This window comes from Panthera tigris, chromosome D2 (genome assembly GCF_018350195.1).
Source record: "Panthera tigris isolate Pti1 chromosome D2, P.tigris_Pti1_mat1.1, whole genome shotgun sequence".
Taxonomy (NCBI): Eukaryota; Metazoa; Chordata; class Mammalia; order Carnivora; family Felidae; genus Panthera; species Panthera tigris.
In genome coordinates, this window is record NC_056670.1 from 59,106,398 (window position 1) to 59,123,613 (window position 17,216).

At 35.7% G+C, this 17,216-nt stretch overlaps 1 protein-coding gene and 1 pseudogene across 7 annotated transcripts in view; one reads left to right on the plus strand and one right to left on the minus strand.

The window, feature by feature from the left end:
- Positions 1-17,216, plus strand: part of BTRC (beta-transducin repeat containing E3 ubiquitin protein ligase) — a 181,750-nt gene that overhangs the window by 21,850 nt on the left and 142,684 nt on the right. The gene's annotated exons all lie outside the window — the stretch shown is intronic.
- Positions 10,083-10,239, minus strand: LOC122232178 (annotated as a pseudogene).

Sequence of the window (17,216 nt, forward strand, 5' to 3'; positions counted from 1 at the left end):
TTACTGTGGTTTTAATTTGTATTTTTCTAATGAATGCCTCAGTTCTTGATGACTTTATCTGTTGGGATCAAACACAAGAGATAGTCATCATCAGAAGAATCAGAGGAATGCTCATCAGAATATGCCTTAAATTTAACATTCTATGAAAGATACTCTGTGAATATTTTAAAAAGGAGTTTGTACTAATAAATGTTCGTGGTTCTTAATTAAGAGTGGGGCACTCTGAAACATGTCTATAAAGTCTCAAGTAAGCCTTTGTGACAGTGAGAATGAGAGAAGTTTGTTTCTGGTGACCTTTGGTCTTACATAGCACACTTGGTGGGTTTTAATAAACTGAGGAGATAAGCAAATGAAAAATATATCTGGTCATCCTATAATTTCTTAAAGCAAAATAAATGAGAAACACTTGTGGTCATCATGATCAACATAAACTGATCTATTACTGGTAGCATAGGTCAGTGGTATGATTTTGAATAACTTGCTTATTTAGGGATATAATTTAGATAAAGGAAAGATAAAGGAAAGGAGGATATTCCTGTGAGTAGTAATATTTGACCCTCTCCTGCTTCTTTTCCCTTCCTTATAAATCATCCCAGGCAGCAGTTTGTATTATGAGAAGCGAACCAAATGTTTGCTAATTAAATGTTTAGTGTTTATTTTAGTTGGTTATTAGCTTGAGGTCAAATTTGTTTAATGAGTAAATATGGAAGAGTTATGTTTTTTTTTTTTCCACTTTGGACAAATACTTGCTCATCATCGGTATGTTATCCTAGTTCATGAAGCTGGAATGTAATTTCCTTATTTTTAATGACTGTAGATGTTTATAGTTATTGACTCTTTGTTTTGATGTTGTCAGGCATGTGAGTACTTTCTTTGTTACCAAGTCCTCAGGAGATAGCTTCCTGATTATAACTTATTTCCCTGGGAAAATATAGTCCACTTTGAAGCAGTTTCCAGTAATATATTGCTACAGAGATAGACTGTCAAGTAGTGACTCTAGTGTAATTTAGAAAAGGTGACTTAAGTAGAACATTGATTCATCTGTTTTTCAAATTGCAGTTAATTATAATGGCAGCTTATAAGATCTGCTTCACTCTCTCTTGGACTCTTGCCTAAGATTACAAATTTTATGAGATTTGAAGTAAAAACGGACAATTTAAAATTATCCAAATGAATTCATTGAAAAGAATCCTGCTTGTTAAATCATACTTGTAAAGGTTTTTCACACCCTCCAATCATATCCAGGTTTGGCACTTTGAAAATCAGAATGGTCACTTTATTTTTTATCAGAGTTTGAGAATAGAGTTCTTTATTCAGGTAGGTGTCATCTTTGATTATATGGTAGGGTTCTGAATATAGTCCCTTTACCTGACACCTGTAGCTGACACGTAGTGATTGCGTCAATAAACTATATGATCCTTGTTATGTTCATATGTGGTCATGTTAAAAAGTATTTCTTAAGTATTCTTAAATGTGTCTTACCAATATTTTATGGAAAAATATTCACAATCTTTTGAAAGTGTTCATGTTAAAAAGAATTAGAAATGATGTTTGTTTATTTATTTTTTAATGTTTATTTAGTTTTGAGAGAGAGAGAGAGAGCTCAAGCAAGGGAGGGGCAGAGAGAGAGGGAGACACAGAGAATCCAAAGCAGTTCTAGGCTCTGAGCTGACAGCTCAGAGCCTGGCGTGAGGCTCGAATTCACAGACCATGAAATCAAGACCTCAGGTACCCAGGTGCCCTGATGTTTATTTCATTTGGACCCGCTTCACTTTCAATGTGTTATTAAAATGTAGGCATAGTATATAAGAATTCATACTATAGGATCAACTGAGACTTTGATTTAAATATATTATAAATTATACATGGAAGGCTGCATAAGATGCTACATATTTTTTTTCCCAAAGAAGCTTCTTTAAATGGTTCTGTTAAGTATAGGAATGTTCTGATGATTATCTTTTTAATTAAAATGAGAAATCTTTGTTTAAAGTGGCATTCTTTTTTTACGGCCTGTTACAGTCTCTGTAACAATCATTTCTTAAGTCTGAACGTTTTATTTCCAGGAATCCATTTATATAAAACTATGTTTAGACTTAATTAAGGAACGATTCTTACAAAGCTTGTAAATAGCCAGGAAAAAAGGGACCGAAAATAAAACTGACATTCACATTTAACAAAATGATTGTTACAAGGTATGTAATAAGCTATAAAAATACAATAAATCCGTTTTTATAAGAGTTCATATTTTTTGATCCTTGTTTTCAAGGGTATTTAAGAAAAATATCAAAGCTCTGCGAAGTGACATCTGTTTTGCTGAATGGACTAGTGATAACTTCTTTTCTCTGTAACTGACAGTATGGGAGTTCTACCTGTCTTAAGTATTTTCTTTGAAATACCATGTAATCTTTTTAGATTAGAATATAAATTTTACATTGTGCTATAGTGAAAACAAGACCTTGTTCCCATCTCACACTACTTTCTAAAAGTCATAAAACATTGGGCAAGTTGCATAACTTTTCTGAGTCTCATTTTCCTCATCTGGAAAGCAGAGATAATAATACTCTTCCTACTCCAAAGAGCTGTTGTGAGGACTAAGTGAAGCTATTGATAGTAAAAATATTTTGGAAATTCTATAGGACTATGAACATCCAAGCTATGATTCTTTTTTTTTTTAATTTTTTTTTTTTAACATTTATTCATTTTTGAGACAGAGAGAGAGCATGAACGAGGGAAGGTCAGAGAGCGAGGGAGACACAGAATCTGAAACAGTCTCCAGGCTCTGAGCTGTCAGCGCAGAGCCCGACGCGGGGCTCGAACTCACAGACTGCGAGATCATGACCTGAGCCGAAGTCGGACGTCCACCGACTGAGCCACCCAGGCGCCCCCCAAGCTATGATTATTTCTCTGACCTTGGGTGGTGGTAGTTGTAGGTAGTAATAATAAAATAACTACAGTCATAATGACAGCAAAGCTTAGTACGTACCATGCTGGATTTTAGGCACTTGATGTACATTAACTCATTTGACCCTCTCACCTTATTAGGTATGTATTGTTATTATATAACCCTGATTTACCAATGTGGTAGTAAAAGCTGTATTAGAATTTCCTGGAGGGGGCGGTGCCTGGGTGGCTCAGTTAGTTAACTGACCAAAGAATAACAGCTCAGACCAAAGAATAACATCTCACAGGTTTCATGTGGACTCATACTGACTGCTCAGAGCCTACTTGGGATTCTTCCTCTCTCTGCCCCTCCCCTGCTCGCACTGTCTCTGTCTCTCTTAAAATAAATAAACTTAAAAAACAAAAAAGAATTTCCTGGAGGGGTTGTATTTTCCATTCAGTAGGCCTGGGATGAGGCCTGAAAATTTGCATTTCTAGTTTCCAAATGATGATGCTAGTTGTGGGATTGTAGTTTGAGTGCCATAGTGACTTCTGTAGGCCTTTCAAGCCAGGATTTTGCTTGTGAAAATTTGGACTCCCTTCCACTTGTTTGCTTTCTCTAGAATAGTGGATATAGAACAGTGGAATAAGTTGAAGTTTGCATTAGTTAATTTTGATAAATGCTGAAAAAATTGTGGAAATTGGCTTCTATTGGCTATTATTGGCTAATACTATTACCGAATAGGATCTCATTAACCTGGCTAATCCAGAATTGACTGTGTTATAAAGAAAATGGCTATAGGCTATTTAAAAACTTACTGTGGCATTTGTATTTGTTGAATTTTCTTTATTTCACTTAATGAAATACTGATCCCTTAGTTTTGACTGAATTAGATGTCTGTAGTGATCTGTTTGGGCTTTCAGTTCTTAAATGATTTCTGCATACATTCCAGCAATTTGGTTCTGTTAAGTCTGTGTAATTAGTAAAGCAAGTAGAATATTTGTTATGTCATAGAGATATTTTTGCTTTTACACAATTTGGTCAGTTGGCCCAACTCCCTTGCTTCCCGCGTTAGAAATACTATAAACATCAGAGAGAAAAGGATGACCTTAATATTTGCTTCCCAGACTAAATCACAGCTTTGAAGCAGTTATTTCCTTCCGAATAAAAAGTTTAATTTCACTCCCTGATTAGTGCTAGTACGTGCAGGTGGATATTTATTTTATGCAGCTAAACTGATCTGCTTTTGCAAATTACTTGCCAGTCAGCAGAGCCATAATTTCTTATGAGTAGTTGGTGGTAAATTATAGTTCTCATTAGTAAGTTTTGTGTGTGTTTTTTTAACTATGTATTTATGAAGTAGGAGTGGGAATCAGTCACCATATTTTGGCCAGAGTAGGATTTGACTAATAGCTTTTTTCAAAGGCTTAGGGATTGGTGAATTTGGACTAACAATCCCAATTAATTATGTAAAGCAGTTAGGACAGAGTGAGATCTTGTTTTCAATTAATGTGAAAATCTACTGAGGACCTAGAAGGAGTGATGCCTGGTGGAAAAGACCAAAGAATAGATTATCTTTCTTACTGAGGAATGGAATATATTGTAGTTAAAACTTGAATATTTAGAGAGGCTTAAAAGGAGATGAACTGAAGGTTTTGAAATTGGAGGAAGTTATTGAAATGAATTTTTAATTGTTTAATTGAAGCCATGAAGTTTTTTTTTTTTAATTTTTTAAAATGTTTATTTATTTCTGAGAAACAGAGAGACAGAGCACGAGCAGGGGAGGGACAGAGAGAGAGGCAGACACAGAATCCTAAGCAGGCTCCAGGTTCTGAGCTAACAGCACAGAGCCAGATGCAGGGCTCAGACTCAACGAGCTATGAGATCATGACCTGAGCTGAAGTTGGACACACAACCCACTGAGCCACCAAGGCACCCCTAACTTTTTTTAATGTTTATTTATATTTGAGAGAGAGACAGAGTGTGAATGGGGGAGGGGCAGAGAGAGATGGGGACAGAATCTGAAGCAGGCTCCAGGCTCTAAGCTGTCAGTACAGAACCTGACATGGGGCTTGAACTCTATGAACCGTGAGATCATGACCTGAGCTGAAGTCGGACACTTAACCAACTGAGCCACCCACGCACCCCAATGTTTGTTTTTAATATTTTTTGAGAGAGAGACACACAGACGGACAGAATGTAAGCGGGGGAGGGGCAGAGAGAGAGGGAGACACAGAATCCGAAGCAGGCTCCAGGCTCTGACTCGAGGCTTGAACTCACAAACCATGAGATTATGATCTGAGCCAAAGTCAAACACTTAACCAACTAACTGAGCCACCCAGGCACCCCGAAGCCATGAAGCTTTAAATTTTAAATTTTTATTTATTTTATTTGTTTGTTTTTTTGAGTAGCCTCCATGCCCAACATGAGACTTGAATCAAGAGTCCCATGCTCTATCCACTGAGCCAGCCAGGCACCCCCCATTTTTATTTTTACAAATTTTATTTGGTTTGGGGCACCTGGGTGGCTTAGTTGGTTAAGTGTCTGACTTCGGCTCAGGTCATGATGTCACAGTTAGTGGGTTCGAGCCCCACATCAGGCTCTGTGATGACAGCTCAGAGCCTGGAGCCTGTCAGATTATATGTCTCCTTCTCTCTCTGCCCCTCTCCTGCTCATGCTCTGTCTCTGTCTCTCTCTCTGTGTGTGTGTGTCTCTCTCTAAAAAATAAATAAACATTAAAAAAATTTTTTTTAAATTTTTATTTGGTTTTAATTTTTATTTATTTTAAAGTGAGACTGACTTTTATTATACTTGGAATAAGAGAAAGAGCAATGAATCAGGAGGCAAAGTTCTATTTCCTTAATAAGTCAGTCAGTGATTTGCCTTAACTAAAATGTCACCAAATATGTATGAGGTCATAGGCTTTAAGAATCTGGAGTATCATCTAATTAAAGGCTTCATAACCTTTTTTGTTCATGGACCTAACTAAAAATCTTTTGTATTGTCATGAGCTACTCTCCCCAGATAGGTTCTGTACACAGTTTTAAAAGGCTCAGGGATCGATGACTCCTATTCCTGGATCCTAGAGTAAGACCCCTGATCGAGCCTTATTTTAATGTGGTTTCATAAAGTATTTTAGTGGAGAACCTTTTATTGTAAATTATGTCACTATAACTATTTATAACTATTCACTATAATTATTTCACTAATTATTTCACTATAACTAGTTTTGACTGTTTTAACAAGGATATGACTATCCGATCTGAGCTTTATCATAAAATGTCATTTTGAGAAGCTAATGAAATGTTGAATATGTTATTTGGTAGTGTTAGGAAAAATGGTACAGAAATGACTTGGGTGGTGGTTATCACAAATCCTACGGGAACGTCCTGTTCTTAATTTTCTCATTCCCTCAGCCACCCAGGCAAGCAGCCATAATTTATTCCTGTCTATGATGGTGGAATTTTACTTGTCAGGGATATATGGGTAGACACACTTAAAGCCTTTGATTGCAAGCCTACTGATATTTCCATGATCTTTCTACTTTTATCAGTTTTATTAAAGAAATAGTACGACCAAGTAAATGCCCAGCAAGGTCAGTTTACCCCAGTGAGTGCACTTTACATTTAAGAGCATTTAGAATACACTTTTCTATCAAGGTCAACCTTAAACACTGTCAACATATTCAGTTATTTATACTTGCAGTACTGGGAGTGCTGGGAAACGTCATTTTCTCTTTTTCTTCATTCTCTTAAGGTATCAACATTGGGAATGCTGTCCACAGCTCGTTCAAGAAGCTGTGATTCCCTGATCATTTTAGATCACTTTGGGCAAAGACCTTGTTTGGATCATAAAGTATGACTCCTTTCTTTTAAAAATGAAGAAACTGGGACCCAAAGAGGTCATTTGACTTGTCCAAAGTTAACAGTTGAATACAGCCTGGATTAGAGCCCTCATTTCCCTAATCCAAACCTAGTTGGTGCCCTTTTGACTTGTTTTGTTTGTGTTTCTTCCACTGGATGTAATTGTGATTGATAGGTGAATTGAAGGGTGTGTGTGTGTGTGTGTGTGTGTATGAGTGCGAGTGTTTCTTTGACTTAAGAAAACCTTTTCTACTCTCATGAGCATAATCTCATGTTTTCTACTAGAAGCTTTATAGTTTTGCCATTTATATTTAGAACTTCAGTCTCTCTAGAATTGATTTTGTATGTGATGTGAGGAAGGGATTCCGTTTCATTTTTCCCTCATATGGATTTCCAATGCCTCCCAGCATCATCTAGTGGAAGAATATGTATTCTGCACTGATCTGCAGTGCTCCCTCCATCATAATTCATGTCCTTACATGCCTTGTCCTCATGTCCTTCATGCATTGATTTGTTTTTGGACTCATTATTCTGTTATATTGTTCTATTTTTCTATTCATCCCTGTGTCAGTATCGTGTAGCCTTATTCATGTAGCTTTATAATAAGCCTTGATATATGGTAGTTAGTTAAGTTCTCATACCTTGTTGTGTTTCTTCAAGAGAGTCTTGTCTAATCATGGCTTTTTATACCTTCATAAATATTTTACAGATAACTTGTCAAGGTTCAGTAACAACAGCAACTCAAAGGCAAACAGTAATAAACCTGTTGGGATTCAAGTTAATTATTAATAGAAGCCAAAATATGGAGTTATTTTAAAAATATGTATTTTTGGATATGTAAAACATGCAACACAGTACAGAATTTAAAAAGTAGAAAAGGATATATAGCATTGGGGCACTTGGGTGGCTCAGTTGATTTGAGTTTGTGACTCTTGATTTTGGCTCAGGTCATGATCCCAGGGTCATGGTATGGAGCCCCATAGCAGGCTCCATGCCGAGCATGGAGCCTGCTTAAGATTCTTTCCCTCCCTCTGCACCTCTAACCCATTCGTACATGCTCACTCACCCTTTCTCTCTCTCAAAGAAAAAAGAAAAGGATATATAACAAAAAAATCTTTCTTACCCATCTGCTTATCATTCAGTTTCCTGCTCCAGAAGCAACTATTTGTCTCCTTTCTTATTATTTTGCTAGATTCTATAAGTAGTTTTTTTAGGACCCACCTAGAATACACCTACAATGGGTTAAATACTAAATTTTGAGAACCTTTGGCTAAAGAAGATGGCTTTTTTTTAATGTTAATAGCAATGGGGTTTAATGAAAGAACACTTCGTTGAGCTAGATCATTTAATAAGCATTTGGTCCTTAGATAAATTTTCTATATGCTGGAGTTTTTTAGCCCTTACTCCTGGGTCCTCTTCTTCCTGTCTACAGTTTCTTCCTAGGTGATTTCATTTATTTCTGTGGCTTTCCACAGTTTCAAGTTACCTGTGGTCATTTCCTCCTTCTGACATATTGTCATAAAGTCAGTGGTAGCTCAGCACTACCTCAAAATGCCTCTGTTATTCACTCACTTTATCTCATCACATAGTGATTTTGTATCTTACATCATCACAAGAAGGTGAGTCCAGAGCAAGAAGATTTTGAGAGAGAACATTCACATGACTTTTATGACTTTTATTATAGTATATTATTATAACTTCTATTTTTATTATTATTGTTGTTAACCTCTCACTGTACCTAATTTATAAATTCAACTTTATCACAGGTATGCATGCATAAGAGAAAGTGTATATAGGGTTTCAGGCATCCACTGAAGGTCTTGGATTGTTTTCCCCCTGGCTAAGGGGGAACCATCTGTGTGCTGATGACTCCTAATGTGCCATTGATCTCCAGCTCATCTTTCTTCTCTGACACCTAGAATTACATATTTAACTTCCTATCCACTTGAATGTTGCATAGTGATTTCAAACTTAATACAGTATATCAGAAATCTTGTGGTTTTTGTTTGTTTGTTTGTTTTTTGTTTTTGCTAGCCCATTTACTCACGATTTACCCAGTTACTGAAACCCCAAACCTGGGATCATCCTGGACGCCTCACTTTTCCTTACTCTAATATCCAATTCCTCATCAGATTTTATCTGTTTTACTTCCAAAATATCTCAAAATCTTTCGCTTCTTTCTGCTTCTGCTACCATCAACTTACTATAGGTTATTATTGCTTTTAATTTGTAATAGTTTTCTAACTATTATACTCATTAAATCTAATTTCCATACAGAAGTCATAAGGATCTTTCAAAAATCTAAATATAAAACTTTCATTTTCTTTCCTTTGCACTTAGGCCATGCGTGATTAGACTTTAACTTTTGTTCTGCCAGGCAGATTGGGTCCTTTCCTACCTACCTCTTTCCCTATCTAAAGTCAATATTCCCACTCTTCACTTACATTATAGTTACACTGGCCTTTTGCCAAACTCTTGCAAGACAACTGTAAGGCCTTTTCATTTGCTGTTTTCTTTGACCCTGGTTTTTTGCTTAAATCCTTACTGGATCTTTTGTATCTCAGTTCAGATGTCACTTTCTTAGAGACTACCCTATCTAAAGCCAGTGCTCCTTCATTGTTATTTCTACTAGAAAATAAACTCCATGAGGTAAAGTTTTATCTGTTTTGTCCTCCAGTATATCTCAGTGGATGGCACATGATAGGCAGCAAATAAATATTTATGAAATCACTTACCTTCCATATTTCTCATCTTGTAAAATGAGGGTAATGATAAATGGCCTATCCCACCTCATGAAGTCATTCTAGGGAGTAAGTAATCTTAACAATATTGTAGTATCAGTTTTGATGTTCCATATGATAACTTTTGATAAATGAGTTTTTTTCCTTGCTTTTTTTAAAAGAACAAATTTGAGAAAGTAAAAATTTAAAAATCTTGTCACCCTACACAACCACTTTTTAAACTTTACTTATTTTTTAAAACACTTTTAATGATTAATATACTGTCTAGCACTCTTCTGTTTTTTCTGTCCCACGCAGCTTCCAAACATTTTTCAAGTGATCATATCAGGTAGAACACATTAATTTTCATGCTTTTGAAGTTATGTGGGTAATTCAAATGTGTATTTTGATGCTTGTGTGAAAAGAGGTAAATATAAATGGTTCTACATCATATTTGGAAATTTTACTCTTGATTATTTAAGTTTTTATAAGAATTTTGCCTAGAGAACTTTTACTGAAACTAGTCTGTATATAAGCAGGATTTCTTGATATGGCATACAGTCTGATTTATATTTTAAAACAACTTGTAGAGGTTACTATTTATCCTAGATGGTAACTATAGCTCCTGCCATGATTAAAATATTACAACACTAAAAAAAATATACATGACAACACTTGAGGAGTTAGGTTAGGTTTGGAAAATCGTGTAATTTGAATTCCTTGGAACGTATTTTTGATACTACCCTTGATCTTAGCCAAAAGGCCGAGAAGCGATGGAACGTATTTTTGGATTAGAAGTATTCAACTAGGAGAACTACTTTTTTTGAAATTTATTATTTTGGAATGTATAAAGAAACTACCCTTTGAAACTAGAGACCGTCTAATCATTTGGAACATCTAGTGTTTGGAACTAGAGGCCTAATTTACTAGCAAATGGAGTTTGTAATAACTAAAAAAATAGTACTGTCCATGTTAATTGTCTCTGCGTCAATTGTTAGAACAAATGCCAAATGGAAAATTAGTTTTGTTTCTTAGCATGATTTTAGCTTTCTTAGTTGAGGCATCACAAAGTCCTCCTTCTTGTTCACCAGGTGTAAGTTGGAGGTGTAAAGTTCAGAGACTGTTTATAAAAAAGGTAAGGTTGGCATGTGCCTTAATTTGCTAAATTCTTTTAAAAACAAATCCAAGTGATCTTAATTGTTCCTGCCACCAGAAGAAATGATAATTATGTGAGAAATTATAATTATGTGATGAGATGAGGTGTTAGCTAACACTACAATGGCAATCATATTGTAATATAAAAATGTCTCAAATCAATATTTTATAGACCTTAAACTTACACAATGTTATATTTCAATTATATCTCGATTAAAAATAAGTAAATCCAAGTAACTTTCTCTCTAGAACAGTGGTCTCCTAGCCAAAAAGTAATTTTGAGTACCCATCCTAAATATTTTTATTTGTTGACTTACAAATTGTAAATTGTATGCATGCACTACTATCATTAGCTACAATATCAAGGCATAGTATATGTACTTACAGCAGGACATACACATTGTATATACTTTATGAATATAAATTATGAATAGTGGGGGTGCCTGGGTGGCTCAGTCAGTTAAGCGTCTGACTTTGGCTCATGTTATGATCTTGCAGTTTATGAGTTCGAGCCCTATATCGGGCTTGCTGCTGTCAGCATGGAACCCACTTCGGATCCTCTGTCCCCCTTTCTCTCTGCCCCTCCCCTGCTTGTGCTCTTTCTCTCTCAAAATAAATCAGCGTTAAAAAAAATTATGAATAGTGCATATACATGTATATAAATAGTACACATAAATTCATATTTCAGATGGTTGCTTTATATTGTCTTTGGCTCACTTTTTTTTGTAGATGACTAATACAGTGTTTTTATCTTATAAAGTAACTAATGAAGGACTTCTGCAAGGAATTAGAGAAGCATCACTTGACAGTTTATTTAAAACTAGATTATGTTCTTAAATCCTGGGCATACTATGATTTTTGCAATATGCTAAAAGAGAATGAATAGGAATTGAGGGGTGCTGCTGTCACCTCATTTGTGTTGTGGAATTCTCAGTCTTCCTTTGGGTCACTTGGTTCACAAGTGACATTTGACCATCTAACACATCAGATCAAGTGAGGGAACCAGTGTCAATCTATATTATAAAAATCAGAAAAACATTCATTTCTTTTCTACACTAAATTAATTTAAATAAAAGTCTGCCTTTCTCCCCTGCATCCCAAATGATCATCTAGCCTATCCCCTGGCATGTGTACACCTCAGTTTGGAAAACAAGTGGCCTAACACAACTGGCCTACTTGTGACAGAATAGAGTTCTTTGCCTTTCTTTTCTCACACTCTCTTCAAATTTCATACCATTGAAAGGCACTAGATTGGGAAAACTAATCCTTAGAATAAGTATAGCCCATGTAATACAAACTCCTTATACTGTATAGAATGTCCTTCTAAAATTAGCTAATTTTATGCCTAGGAATTTGTACCTACATGTTTATTCCAAGGCTTTTAGTAAGTTAAGACTTTATGGAATGTGGACATTGTTTAGCTGGACCACAGGAGATATTTTCATCTCAATTCTATTTGGAAGAACTTTATAAATCACTACATTGTATCTTGGAGCGTGGGAGTACATATAGATGGCTTAAATATATATGAGATTCTTACCCTTTCCGCACTTTTTGCAGCAGACAACCGGCTTGGCTTGTGAATTTCACTTTGCTTCTAATAGGGACAATAGTTTGTTCTTTTGTTAAGAGTTTTTGTCTTTTTGTAGACTCAATTATCTAGTATCAAAGGTAAAGCTAAAAGCAGGTTCTACCCCTACTCTTCTCTCCACAAAACACATAAGAAATAATGAATTTAGTTATGAGTAAAACAAAAGCAAACCACCTCTTAAGGAGCAGAGAGGAGACATAAGGAAGGCCCTTGCCCAGAGAGGGTAAGGGTTAAAATTCTTACCACTCTTGACAGGGTATAACACATTCCTGAGAAGAGTGGTAGGGGCTTGTCCCAGTAGCCTGTAAGTCCCTGTGGAGTACATGGCTAGACATGTCAGATCAGGGCAGGAATAGCAATTCTACCAGTGAGTTCCAGCAGGTGTAACAGCAGTAGCACGGATCTGAATGCATGTCAGCTCACAGCAGACTGCCCTGGAGATGAGGCCAGAGGCTTTCTTTTAAGGGGTATTTTGGATGAGTCATTGCTTTTACCAAGAATGCCAGGCCGCACAGGCACAAATAATTCACTGATCCTGTCAAAGTGTATCACAAAAATCCAGTCTTGAGACACATGATTCCAACAGCATTAGCACCTAAATTCACATTATTGCAGTATAATAAAATTACATCATGTTGCTTACAGCCTAGGACCTACTGGCTTCAGCTAATTTAGAAGTCATTGCAAGGTAGCACTTCCTTGGGGGAGTGTAGGCTTTACAAAGGAGGATTTTCTTGAGGTTCCTTACCAATACAACAAACTAAGGAAAGAAGAAAGCAGGGGTGGAGAGAGGTGGGGTTTCATATATGATTTTAGCCTAGTTTGCTGGTTTCATTTTCATGTGAGGGTCTAGCCATTTCTCCTAGGATTGGAATTTATTTTGTGCTAGTCTCTCTCCTTTTTTTCAGCACCTTCTGTGCTGTTGCTACTCCTCTCTCAACCCCCCTGTAAGCAGCGTAAACACCCTATTGCTCCAGTGGCCTTATTTTCATTATCAGTGTTCCTCAGTTTCCTATGTGGAAAGGATTCTAAAGGAAAGATCTTGGTTCAGTTATTACTTTTGCTCTTAACGTTTTCAGACCCTCTCCACTACAGCCCTTTTAAAAAAAAAAAAAAGGCTAAAAATTGTTGCATTGTTACTTTAGATAAGTTAGTAGATTTTTTTCTTTAAAAAATGAACTTAAGGAAATGATTGTGCTATGAAAGACTAAGTTTTCTTTTGATCCTCAGGTTTGGTTAAATAAATCTAATTTTTTCAGATCATTGTAAGCAATAAAATTTATTAAATTATCTCAGCTGTGATTAACATTAAAATGTGTCTTGTTATATTAATATGTGAAAATTAGTTCTATCCTGTAAAAATACTACAATATTATAAATGATCTTTTATATGCCTATAGGGAACTAAAGGGAATTTAGTAACATTTGCATATTTTCTCCTTTACATAGTAATAATTCCATGTTTTGTTTATAAGCAATAAATATGTATATATATTCATGGATATTTATGCAGTGGGAGAAGTTTTTAATGTATCTTTGTCAGCTGATTAAAGGGCTAAAAGATCTGAACTTAGTAAGATAAGATAAGCTATTAAATTAAGGTAATCTTTTGCATATACAAAGTCCTGTTATAGCAAATACTGATACAACAAAGGGTTATAGCAATTGAGAGTTTTTAAAAAACGCACTTTCACGTCCCATCTTGATGGTCCTAGTTATGGATATGGTGGTTCAGTAGCCAAAAATATTTTTAAAATTTTATATTATTGGTTTAGAATAATAAATGCTTGTCTTCAATCTATTGTATGAATGTTTTTATACTCAATATATAGTATAAAATAATTTGAACTGTATAAACTTCTGCAGGATTCTACCACCATGGAAAATCTTGGATAAAGGTAAAGATTTTCAAAAGTAGTTTACGTAGTATAAAGTCTGCTACTCCGAACTTGTATTTGTAATGAGTGATGTTGGATTACCATCGCAAAGTATGTGGTGCAGAACTGTCTTCATTCTTGATTGTTCTACTTGGGACAGGTATTAATGGACACTTTGTCCTACAGCTCATAATCATGATGGTATTGCTGTCTTTTGCTTGTGGAAGTCTATACAAAAATCAGTTCAGATTTCAGCAGATATCAGGGTTTTTAATGTTGTTTGGTTTCGTATGACGAAAGACCCATCAAAATGAGATTTTAAAAGATCTTAAAATTTTAAAAGATTTTAAAATTCTTATACATTGTATTATTTACTTTTTTCATGGGGAAATCCAGTGTCTTTAAGAGCACAATCCTAAAATAAAGTTGTCACATAATGGAGAAAGGCAGAATAATTGTGTTGTTATGGCAACTCAAATGGAGAAAATGAAAACAGCACACGTAAGCTGCATCCTGTTGTCATAGCAACCATAGTTGTGAAAATGATTAAAGCTGGTCTAGAAAGGATGTATTGCAGCATTAGTCCATTGGAAGTAACTATGTAAGAAAAGACAGAATTGGTTTTAGACAAAAGTTAAATCCCGCTGGTGCCACAAGTTGCTAGTACCGCTGCATGTAGACAGATATCTGTCCTTTCTAATTATATTTCAGCTCTGTTTTATTGCCTCCGATCATAATGATGGTATGAAGGAAAGATAAATGTAATAACTATATGAAAAGCGTTAAAAATTTTTTTTTGGAGCAAAATTAGAAAGAAATCAAAGTTACAAAATTTGTTACTGAAAATGGCTTTAAAAGAACAGTAGAATGTTTTCCTTTTCTCCTATTTCCCTTTCCCCTCATTACTCACCCAATACTTTATTTTCTTTCTTTTCTATAACCCCTTCCTGTATCATTTCAGTCTTGTGTTGAACTGTAACATAAACACCTAATGTCATGGCAGTTTGTAAAGCATCAAGTGCAGCATTATGATTGCAGATGAACAGATGGGTTTGATGATAAATGATAAGCATCCTGTAGGTGTGGAGAAATTTATTTTAGCTTTATCTTTCACACTTCCTCCGTAATCAAAGCTTCTTAATTGTTATTTTAAATGCCATTATTTCTTTCCTAACTTCTAGTTGCCCACCATAGCAAAATATTTTATCCAGGTGGAGTGGAGACATGTTAAGAATAAACCTGATGAAAGCCGCACTCTTTGTTCAGCATCTGGCTGCTTGCAAGGGTTTTTGTGGTAATGGAATCGGCATCTCTGTATTAGAGTATCGATCTGCTGCTTGGTGTAGGTACTGTGTCAAAGAAGTATCTCAGTAACAATGTATTGAAATGGTTTAAGAGCAGTTTATGTTACAAATGAGCTGGAGGAAGATGGAGTTCTGCTAGACTGGACACCTACGCACTATAAGTATCTATAAAACTGAGGGGCTTGTCTAAAACTGTGTTGTCAGAATTCCCGTATATTTGTCTACATTTGAACACTACCCGAGCCTGAGTACACTAATGCCATTACCCTTTGGCCCTTTAGTTGAGATTTTTGTATTTAATATTCTTGTGGTATGAACATAAGTCAGTTATGAGAGATAATATTGACTTGACCAGAAGAACAGTGTTTAATGTAATCTATTGAATATTTTCAGCCACAATCCAAATATTTAATGTTAATTTGCTTAAATATTAGTTTTCATAAATAAGCTCTTTAAGCATTGCGCAGGTTTCCCTGACTGACCAAAATCCGTCCCTTCATATAGGTAGGGAAGAAACCTCTTTTTATTTTTATTTAGTTTTTAAATGTTTAATATTTTTTAGAGAGAGTGCAAGCGGGAGGGGGGCAGAGAGAGAGAGGGACAGAGGGTCCAAAGCAGGCTCCATGCTGACAGCAGCCAGCCTGATGTGGGGCTCGAACTCCCGAACCATGAGATCATGACCTGAGCCGAAGTCCAATGCTCAACTGATTGAGCCACCCAGGCGCCCCAAGAAACCTTGTTTTAAAAAGTAGAAAAAGATAGCAACTTTTTTAGAGGAAAGAAGAGAGAGCTAACTAGAGGGTTTTTTGTTTGTTTTGAAAGATTTGTAAAATACTCATCTTTTTCTGTTGTTCTTTATGCTAATAGGTCATGTATGACTTATGTGACTAGATCAGACAACTTAAGCTATTAAATGGTTCAGATACACAGCAGACACTTCAAAGACTCTGTCAACAAGTTAGCTAAAATTCTGTAAAGGAGTTGGAAAATGAAAAGTTGACCATAAGTGCCCATATCCCTTATGCCTAGATACTGTAGCACCACTGGGAGGTAACTGAATTTGAGTCTCCCTTTCTCCTAACTTATCTTGGAACAGACATTTTTAAAGGTAACTTTGTAAATATATAAAAATATTTCCCATTAAAATCTGATGCACTGATTTTTAGATTGGTGTCTAAAAGTGGGCAATATATGGGGCACCTGGGTGCTCAGTCGGTTAAGCATCTGACTTCGGCTCAGGTCATAATCTCACGGTTCATGAGTTTGAGCCCCATGTCGGGCTCTGTGCTGACAGCTCAGAGCCTGGAGCCTGTCTTGGATTCTGTGTCTCCTTCTCTCTCTGCTCCTCCCCCACTTGTGCTCTGTCTCTCAAAAATAAATAAATGTAAAAAAAAATTTTTTTTTAAGTGGGCAGTATCATCAGATTGTGCATTTGAGATTTACTAGTTTGCATCTTGGCTTGTGATAAATTGGATTGTAAGATCAAGTACTTTATTTTCCTGGAAGAAAAAAAATATTAGATATATTCATCACTCCCATTTCACAATTTCTTGTCACATTTCACTTGCTTCAGAAATATTCATTTCGGATCCTTCTTGTGAATATGTAACTCTTAATACTGATGTCCTGAGAGAAAGCAGAATTTCTGATCTAACCTAAATAATAACCACACCATCACAGAAAATGTCCTCACAACATATCAAGTAATCAAATAGCCAATAAACCTATTCTCCTGCTAAATTCCATAAACTGGATGGGGAGGGTAGATGATGTTCATTTTTGTTACTTACCTGAGAACATGACACTTGATCTTTGAAATGGTTAT